The following is a 9,097-nucleotide window of genomic DNA, read 5'->3' on the forward strand; positions in this document are numbered from 1 at the left end:
TTATAATATTATGGCATCTTGCTATATGTTAGATCTTGCTGCTGAAGCTCTTCCTCCCCCTCTCCCCCACCCCCCGATTTTTAACCTTCCATTTCAGACCTTTCAAGTTGTACTAAAATAAAAGGTTTCAGATTTTCTGCTGAATGCATCCAATGAAGTGAGCAGTAGCTCACAAAAGCTTATACTCAAATAAATTAGTTAGTCTCTAAGGTACCACAAGTCCTCCTTTTCTTTTTACTAAAATAAAATTGTGTAATCCTGCTCTCTCTCTCTCTCTCTCTCTCTCTCTCTCTCTGCAAAGCATCCCCAAAGCCTCCAAAAATAATTTGACAGACAAACTCCAATTTTCAATAGTGCATCTATGGCTTAAAAAAAGGGCCAGCCTCAAGGGCATTCAAAACAACAATCTGCATGGGAACACCTGGGTGGAAAGACACTTCTGGGTGCATGTGAGTGTGATGAGGTCTTGATAGCCTTCTACAAACAATGATTATTCACTTTGCTTCCTTGCCTAAGGGCTAACACACTCTCTTGCCCGCTGATTTCAGTGTGAGATGTGTATTCATAATTGAAAGCACAATTTAGTTGTTGCAAATGCCTCCATTTTCAACCCTGCAGAAACTGTGTTTCACAGATTTTAAGGCTAGGAGAAACCATCTAGTGTGACCTCTTGCATAACACTAGTCTTTTTAGAACTTTACACTAACTCTTGCATCAAGCCCTGTCATAACTATAAAGGGAAGGGTAACCACCTTTCTGTAAACAGTGCTATAAAATCCCTCCTGGCCAGAGGCAAAGTCCTTTTACCTGTAAAGGGTTAAGAAGCTCAGGTAACCTGGCTGGCACCTGACCCAAAATGACCAATGAGGGGACAAGATACTTTCAAATCTGGAGAAGGGGGGAAAGGCTTTTGTCTGTCTGTGTGATACCTTTGCCCAGAACAGATCCAGGATGCAAGCCCTCTAATTCCTGTAAAGTTAGTAAGTAATCTAGCTAGAAAATACATTAGGTTTTCTTTGTTTTGGCTTGTGAAATCCATTGTGCTGGAGGAAATGTGTATTCCTGTTTTTGTGTCTTTTTGTAACTTAAGGTTTTGCCTAGAGGGATTCTCTGTTTTGAATCTGACTGCTTGTATGATTATCTTCCATTCTAATCTTATAAAGTTGTTCTCTTATCTTTTTTTGTTCTTCTAATAAAGTTCTGTTTTTTAAGAATCTGATTGGGTTTTTTGGGTCTTAAAAATCCAAGGCTGGGTTGTGCTCATCTTGTTTATTCTCAAGCCTCCCCAAGAAAGGGGGTGTAAGGGCTTGGGGGGATATTTTGGGGAAATAGGAACTCCAAGTGGTCCTTTCCCTGTTCTTTGTCCAAATCATTTGGTAGTGGCAGTATACTGTTCAAGGACAAGGTGAAATTTGTGCCTTGGGAAAGTTTTTAACCTAAGCTGGTAAAAATAAGCTTAGGAGGTCTTTCATGTGGGTCCCCACATCTATACCCTAGAGTTCAGAGTGGGGAGGGAACCCTGACATGGTGGCAGAGCAGTGGGATCATTTTGAACCAGAGATCATTTTGAACCAAAAGCACAGACCTGAAGAGGTTTTTTGTTTGTTGTTTTTTTAACTGAAATCAGCTAGAGCTTTTTCTGTCTCTTTGCCTGGAGGCAGAGGTGTTAGTTTTTAACAGAAGAATTTTTCTGTAGGCTGGAACAGCTATCAGAGGCAAAGGTATCAGGTTACAGCACAGCAAAATTGGTAATTCACAAGCAGGTTGTGTTTTTTTTTTTTTTTTTCCTCGGGTATAGCTAGGTTAAACACAGAGAGGCTAGGATGATAGAAAGCAATGTCCAACAGAAATTGAAATTAGCCAGATTTGAAAGGAAAGGACAGAAGGAACATGAAAGACAGGTAGAACTCAAACAGATGGAGATTGATGCACAAGCAGCCAAAGAAAAAGCTGCTAGGGAGGCATAAATGGCCATAGAAAAAGCTTCTAGGGAGGCAGAAATGGCCAGAGAAAAAGCCAGGGCAAAGACAGAGGAGGCTGCCCACAGGAGATCTATGGAGGCAAAAGAAAAAGAGTTGGGGGGGCTTGCATCCTGGATCTGTTCCGGGCAAAGGTATCACACAGACAGACAAAAGCCTTCCCCCCCCACCCCCGCAGCTCCAGATTTGAAAGTATCTTGTCCCCTCATTGGTCATTTTGGGTCAGGTGCCACCCAGGTTACCTGAGCTTCTTAACCCTTTACAGGTAAAAGGACTTTGCCTCTGGCCAGGAGGGATTTTATAGCACTGTATACAGAAAGGTGGTTACCCTTCCCTTTAAATTTTTGACAAGCCCAACAGCCTGTATTTAATCTAGGACACATCTCTTAGAAAGATCTTGATTTTTGCATACTTTCCAGTGATAGAGCATCTGCCATTTCTGTTGGTAATCAAGTCCAGTGGTTAATCACCCTCAATGTTTAATATTTGTTCCTTATTTTCAGTCTGCCAAGTAGTGCTCTGATGCAACTAATGATAGCCCAGGAATCGCCAACCTTTGGCATGCAGCCCATCAGGGAAAGCCACTGGCATCTGCAAGTTCGACTGATTGCAGCTCCCACTGGCCCCGGTTTGCCATTCCAGGCCATTGGGGGATGCAGGAAGTGGTGGCTAGCACATCCCTTGGCCCACGCCACTTCCCACAGCCCCCATTGGCCTGGAATGGTGAACAGTGGGACCTACGATTGGCTAAACCTGTGGATGCTGCAGGTAAACAAACTGGCCCTGCCCACCAGCGAGGATTTCCCTGACGGGCCACGTGCCAAAGGTTGCCAATCCCTGATCTAGCCCAATGGGGAAAGGTGTCTTATTGGCATCTTCTCTTTGTACTGAAGTGAAACCTTAAAACTTTAATTTTATTAGTGAACATCTCTGCTTAAAAATCCCCCCTATAATTGGCTGCCTTCTCTTTCAGGTGCTCTAATCTAGTCTCATTTGAGCTCTCAGATGCTCTGAGAAGTCTTCATTAAAATGTATAATAGAATCCCTTTTATTTCTGTAGTGCCACTAAGTCAGTGGCTTAACAATAATAAATCATGAGTTCACTGGTATCATAAACAGTCTTCAGAGATCATTAGTCTACCACAACCTTTAGAAACTGGCCAACCCTGAAGCTGAATCATTTAGTATTGAGGATCATGTACATCTTCATTGAATTCAGCCTTAGCATTTACGAGGCCCTGGGATAGAAAGTACTACAGTATATAGCATATTAAAATCTCAGTAGAGGAGGAATATTTTGGAAATACTGCTGATTTGTACCTGGAAGCTAAATGTTTATTCTAATAAAGACCTTGACGTTTCTAGTATAACTGAGAATTTTTTCAGTTCAAATCATTTTTGTTTTCTTCTAAAATAGATGGGATTTTAACAGCAAACCACTAAGACTTTGGTCCTGGGAATCACTGTACCATATGGAGGAGGCAGAGCAAGATGGTTGCACTCTGGGGTAAGTGTGAATGGAAGCTTTGTTTGAGTGCAATTAAGCTAAAGTGCTAGGGCCTGATCCTGCACCCACTGAAGTGTGTGTTTAAAAACAAAAACAAAAAAAAACCCAAATCCCTTCCAGTGAGCAGTTTTCAGGGCTGAGCAGAAATATGCCACAAGGTCCTGGCACACCATTTCGACCCTCTAATAGCACCGGATAAAAAAGGGGAGGGTATGCCTGAAGAGACAGGGCCCTATTGTAAATCAGTGACTCATTCCTTTCCATGGAGCTACACCAATTTATACCAGCTGAGAATATGATTCTCTTTGATTACACTCCTGCCCTGTAACAGGGGAATAACTTGGTGGCCATGCAGCAAAACTCTCATTATTGCACTCCATGTCTTGTTCATCACTTTTTACCTTTCATTTATATGTACAGTGCTCTGTACCAGCACAATGCCCGTCACTTCCATGATGTGAAGCATTTTGCTTTGTGTGCTGTGTGTATAATATGCATATTCTCCTTGTTTCTGACTACCTAGGTTGAATCAGCTATGTATGTTCCAAGAATGTAGGCATGCAATACTCTTATTAATTTCCTCTTGGCCAGAGCAGCTTTCTTTGTCTTACCAAAAAAGTATCAATTATTGTAAAGGTCTTTGAACAGATGTAACAATATTCCCTAATGTCCCCTGAATGAAAGGCTTAACAAAGGCAATACAGTTGCAATGTGTGTCTGTTTTTCCCCTTCCTCCAATCTAATGAGTAATTTTCTTCCCTCTCCATCTGGGTGCCTGGCCACAATCAATGCAGATAATGATGGGCGCATGTAACATACAATTTTTTTTAAATAAGTAGCTCTGTGCATCTCAGCTGTCATGTAACAGACAGCACAAGAGTCTGAAAATACCAGTTTGGACCCTTTTCCTGAAAACATGCAGTCATCAATCAAAACAGCAGCAATAACCCCCTCTGGCTCTCTACTGTTTGATATTCATTTCATGTCACAAGACTTCTTTATATCCACAGTGAGTTCCTCCAGATTTATAAATAAAACAAAATATACTTCTGCAAAAAAAAAAATCCGTTGGGCTGTTTCTTACCTACACATTACAAAAGAAGAGTCCTCTACCTGGTGGTTGCTGTGGCATTTGCAGGTCTGAAAGGCAATACATAGATATGGCTTAAGAGATGAAATATTCCTTTCTTATGAAAGGCTTGAAAATAGCTACTTGGTTGGCTAGAAGATTAGTAGATCAGATTTTTTTAAAGGTTAAGCAGCTGAAATTGGAGATTGTATAATAATCGTAGCTTTCTGATGTTGGTAGTTCTGCTGGAAATCCCTGGCATTTTGAAGATGCTTGATTCAATATAATACTGTAATTTCTAAAAGCTTAAGTTTTACTTTAAATACGTCTTGACAGATAAACCTTCAGGACCCTTGGTTTAATGGTATAGCATGTCAGAAAATCTTATCAAGCATTCATCATGGTCTGAGGTGTGTGATATATATCTAGCTGGACCAGTTAGCAGAGCACTAGTCTGCAGAATTAAATTATTTAACTTGTCAGTAGCCAATGCCTTGAACCGATAAAAAGACAGCAGTGCTAAATCTTTGAATAAACTTTATTTACAGTATATCATATTCCACTTCTTTTAGTGGCTTTTATTACATTGTTATTAATTCAAAACAAAAAAACCCACTTCATCTCTTACTATTAAGAGAGGATTTATTTTCAGTTTTCTTCCTTCAAAGTCTATGTAATGAACTTCAAAGACTTTGCAATATCTTTAGTGCAGAAAACAATTAAAAATTAAACCAGCACAAACAATGAAATACTTTGTCAGAGCAGCAGTAGGTATTTGACTCTGTAGGGTAGCAAAAAGTTAGTACCATAATAGAATAGTGTTCCTTTGGCTATGAACTCTTTTGGTTCTGCATAAGCTATGGTGTGATCCTCCAACCCATAGTAGTGCAAGGAATTCTTACTCAAATATATGGTGCTATTGACTTTAATGGTACTACTTGCTTGATTGCTCACCCTTTTAAAGCTGGAAAGAGCAGAGGAATCATGTTCATCAGTGATCTGTTTGGTTTGCCTGAGATCATGTTCAGACAGTCTGAGTGGAGTTCTAATAAACACTGTGCTCTCTGCTAAAAGGCCCTACAACATGGGAACCACTGAACCTTATCCCTCTGTACAGCCTTTAGCCTCTAGGATCTCGTTTCCCTACACCAAAATGTGCTGTTACAGCTGGTCAACCTTTTTCATTCAAGATCTTTTTTCCTAAGAAAACTGACTTTTTTGTCTTAATGGAAACTTCCATGGGAAATCTCTGCTTTAGATGAAATTGCCGGGCTTTTGTCGAACTCAAACTTTTGAAGGAAAAAACTTCACCGAAAACAAAAATGTTTTTGTATTTGTCAAAATTTTTAATAGGAACAAATACCCTTTCCTAACCAGCTCTGTATGCTACATTTTTTCTGCAAATCAATGTGCCTAGCCCTCTGCTGCCACCACCACTTCGGTAACTGCTCGAGTGGAGCCCTGGGAGTCAGTGGGCTCTGGAGGAGTCAGACAAGCAGATGTCATTCAGGAATGAGGCCTAAGAAATAGAAGAAAAGGAGCACTGTCTGCGTGAAATTGATGGGCCAGGTTCTCAGCTGGCGTAAATTGGCATAGCTCCATTGACTTCAATGATGTTACAGTGATTTACACCAACTAAGGATCTGGCCCACTATTTTTCTAAATGTCCATTTTAGTGTTGCTGTTAATGAATTAGTTGCAGTAATCTTAAGGGGTTTTTAAACTACAGCTAATGCACTTCTTTGGTTTTGTTTCCTTTTCACATTTCAATCACTTTGGACAATTATACTTGATTGAGTTTCACTTTTTTTGTCATCAGTTTCACATTTGAACATCAGTGTTCCAACACTTGTGGGAAATGTTCAAAGTAAATCATAATAAGTCTGTTGTCATTGAAACTTTAATGAAAATATTATAATTTATGTAGGGCCCAACTTTGTCATGCTTACTCATGTTGAGTAGTAACTTACTGTGGTGGCTTATGTAGGTAAGGATGGCCGAATCAAGGCCTATTATGTTCTGTAAAAACTTCTTCTTCTTAAACATCAGCATGTTGGCCTGTTGGTGGTGACGGTTGTCTATATTACTGTTGCACCCAGAAGCACATTATAGTATTTGTATACAAAACTAAAATAAAGACAGCCTCTGCCCCCAAAGAGTTTACAAACTAAATATTTGAGGTTATCCCTTTCATGAGGTCACTGAGGACACAAGTGAAATTAAACCGTGGATTACTTTCTATCCTTGTCAGAGATATCTGTCTGCCCTGTATCTTTAAAATCATTGGGATAATTTCAGAAATATGATATCTTGGCATCTTCTTGCAGTCCTTGGCCATTTGACCATCCAGTGCTAATCTGTGATATGTGCAGTCTTCAGAAAGAGGATGTAGAAGCGGGTCATGTAGCTGATCTTTGTGATGAAGTTCTAAAGATCCTTTCTGGAAATAACCTGGGATGATTCTTTTCCTGTCATAATTTGCTAGTGTTTTCTCTCTCAACTGTTTAAGGCCTGTAATACTATGCAGTACAATAGCAACTGGAGTAGCCTGAAATGATATAATCCCATTAGAGAAGGAAGGCTAACCAAAAAAAAAAAAAAAAAAGTAGTCAAGTATCTGAATGTGTCAGGAAGAACCTTCAGCATCTTTCAACTGAGGTTTTAGAAACCTTTTTTTTTTTTTTTAATCCCTTGGAGAGAGGCCCTTTGCACTATTGAATAGTAAAGACTGATGCTATTAAAGAGATTCTGAGTATTAAAAATATCAAATATTCATCTTCAAAGTTACCAAAAAAAATATATATCGGATCCACATCTCCTTACAGCTTTCTTAGGCTAGGAGGACTCACTCCATAGTAACAAATAGCCTTTGCTGGGGGACAAGGGCTTGAGACACTACATTTTTATTCCTTAGTGGCTTCCTGACAAAATAGTACTGCTTTACCTTGTCAACATTGGTTTCTACTAAGTAATACAAAGAAGATTGCATGATATTCTCCTCCTTCAGTAGATCTGATTCTTATTGCTGTTTAATGCCCCATTTTGTACTTCTGTATTCACCACTCTTTAATGTGTGATGATTTCATGAGAGTAATACCAAAATAAACTTGAAATAGCAATAAATAAAAGCTAGACTCTTTGACTTCCTCATATGACAGTTCTAAATTATTTTTCTTTATTATTTCTGGATGCTATCCTAGACTGTAAGAAATTTCATGAGCATTAAACTCATGCAAAAATTAATAGAAGTGGGGAGGGAGAAGAAATTTATGGTACAGAAGTGAAAAGCATTCAAACATTTTTGAGGGATGTAAGTGTGCAACCCATAGGTGTAGTTTGATGCTTTTTGTTAACTCTTGCTCACAAATGTTTGAACATTTTGTTATCAACAGTATTTCACTGACTAATAATCCAGAAGATAAGAAATTGTTCACCTTGTTTATGAGCTTGGGGAAACTGAAATGTGCAGATACCTGAACTCCTGAAAACATCTGAAACATCTTTCTTTGACCCATATATAATTTTATTTCATTGACTGTAAAGGCTCACATGCAGATGTGGAGGACAGAAGGAACTACTGGACAACAAAAGGCCATTTGGTCCAACATACCATTTATTCTATTCATATTTACTTTAACCCCTTTTCTCTTCTCCTTTTTCAATGTACCTTGAGTTCGTTCTCGTTCTCTCTCTCTCTCTCTCTTCCCCATAAAATGTCTTGCTACCTGTTAAACTCACTTATGTTATTTTCTTTCATGGTCTTTCTTGGCAACTAATTTCATATGTTCCTTTATGAACACCATGTTGATTTTTCACATGTATGACAATAATAAACAACTGCAATTGTATTTTTCAATTAAATGTACTGTCCCTCTGGCCTTCCTGGTGTTGTCTGAATGTTGGCTATAAGAAGTGGGATAAACATTAATTGCCTAAAGGTAAATCATTGAGAGACAGAAGCTTTTGCAATTGGGCTCATCAGCTGGTAACGTTTTGTTTGTTCCTATTGTTTAGTTTTCTTGAACTCAATTAAAAGTATTGCAATTCTTATTCAGAATTCAGACCTGATTCTTAAACCTAATCAGTTTTGAATACATGACATTTTACTTAGAAATATAGTAAGACCAATCCTGCAATCCCTTACTAAAGTACGTGGTCTTTACACTCATGAGTCACTGGGGTTACTCACAAGAGAAAGGGGCTACTTGTGTGATTAGGAGTTTGAACAACTGGGTCATTGTCTATTTATGTGATCTCTATTTATAGATACTGTACGCCAGATTCATGGTTGTGTTCAGGTCCGTTTATCCCATATTAAGGAAAGTTTACGCCAGTAAACTTGATTTAGCAACTTGACAGTGATAAGTGTGTGCTGAATCAATCTCCACCTCTATAGACCATGCTTAGTATGGTCTACACGATGGGGCAGTGCAGCAGATAGTACTGCTGAGAAAAGGGGCATGGCCAAAGGGAAAGGAGACATCACAAGCAGGGCCAACCCTAGATCAAATGGTGCCCCAGGCAAGGAGTGTCTTCAGCGCC

The 9,097-nt window shown here is 39.2% G+C and overlaps 1 long non-coding RNA gene across 1 annotated transcript; it reads left to right on the forward strand.

Annotated features, from left to right (window-relative positions):
• Positions 1-875: 875 nt before the first annotated feature.
• On the forward strand, positions 876-8,442 carry LOC119856094. Its single transcript, XR_005293154.2, has 3 exons — positions 876-980; positions 3,397-3,486; positions 7,948-8,442. It is a non-coding gene; the product is annotated as an uncharacterized LOC119856094 (long non-coding RNA).
• The last annotated feature ends 655 nt before the right edge of the window (positions 8,443-9,097 follow it).

Source organism: Dermochelys coriacea, chromosome 5 (genome assembly GCF_009764565.3).
Source record: "Dermochelys coriacea isolate rDerCor1 chromosome 5, rDerCor1.pri.v4, whole genome shotgun sequence".
Taxonomy (NCBI): Eukaryota; Metazoa; Chordata; order Testudines; family Dermochelyidae; genus Dermochelys; species Dermochelys coriacea.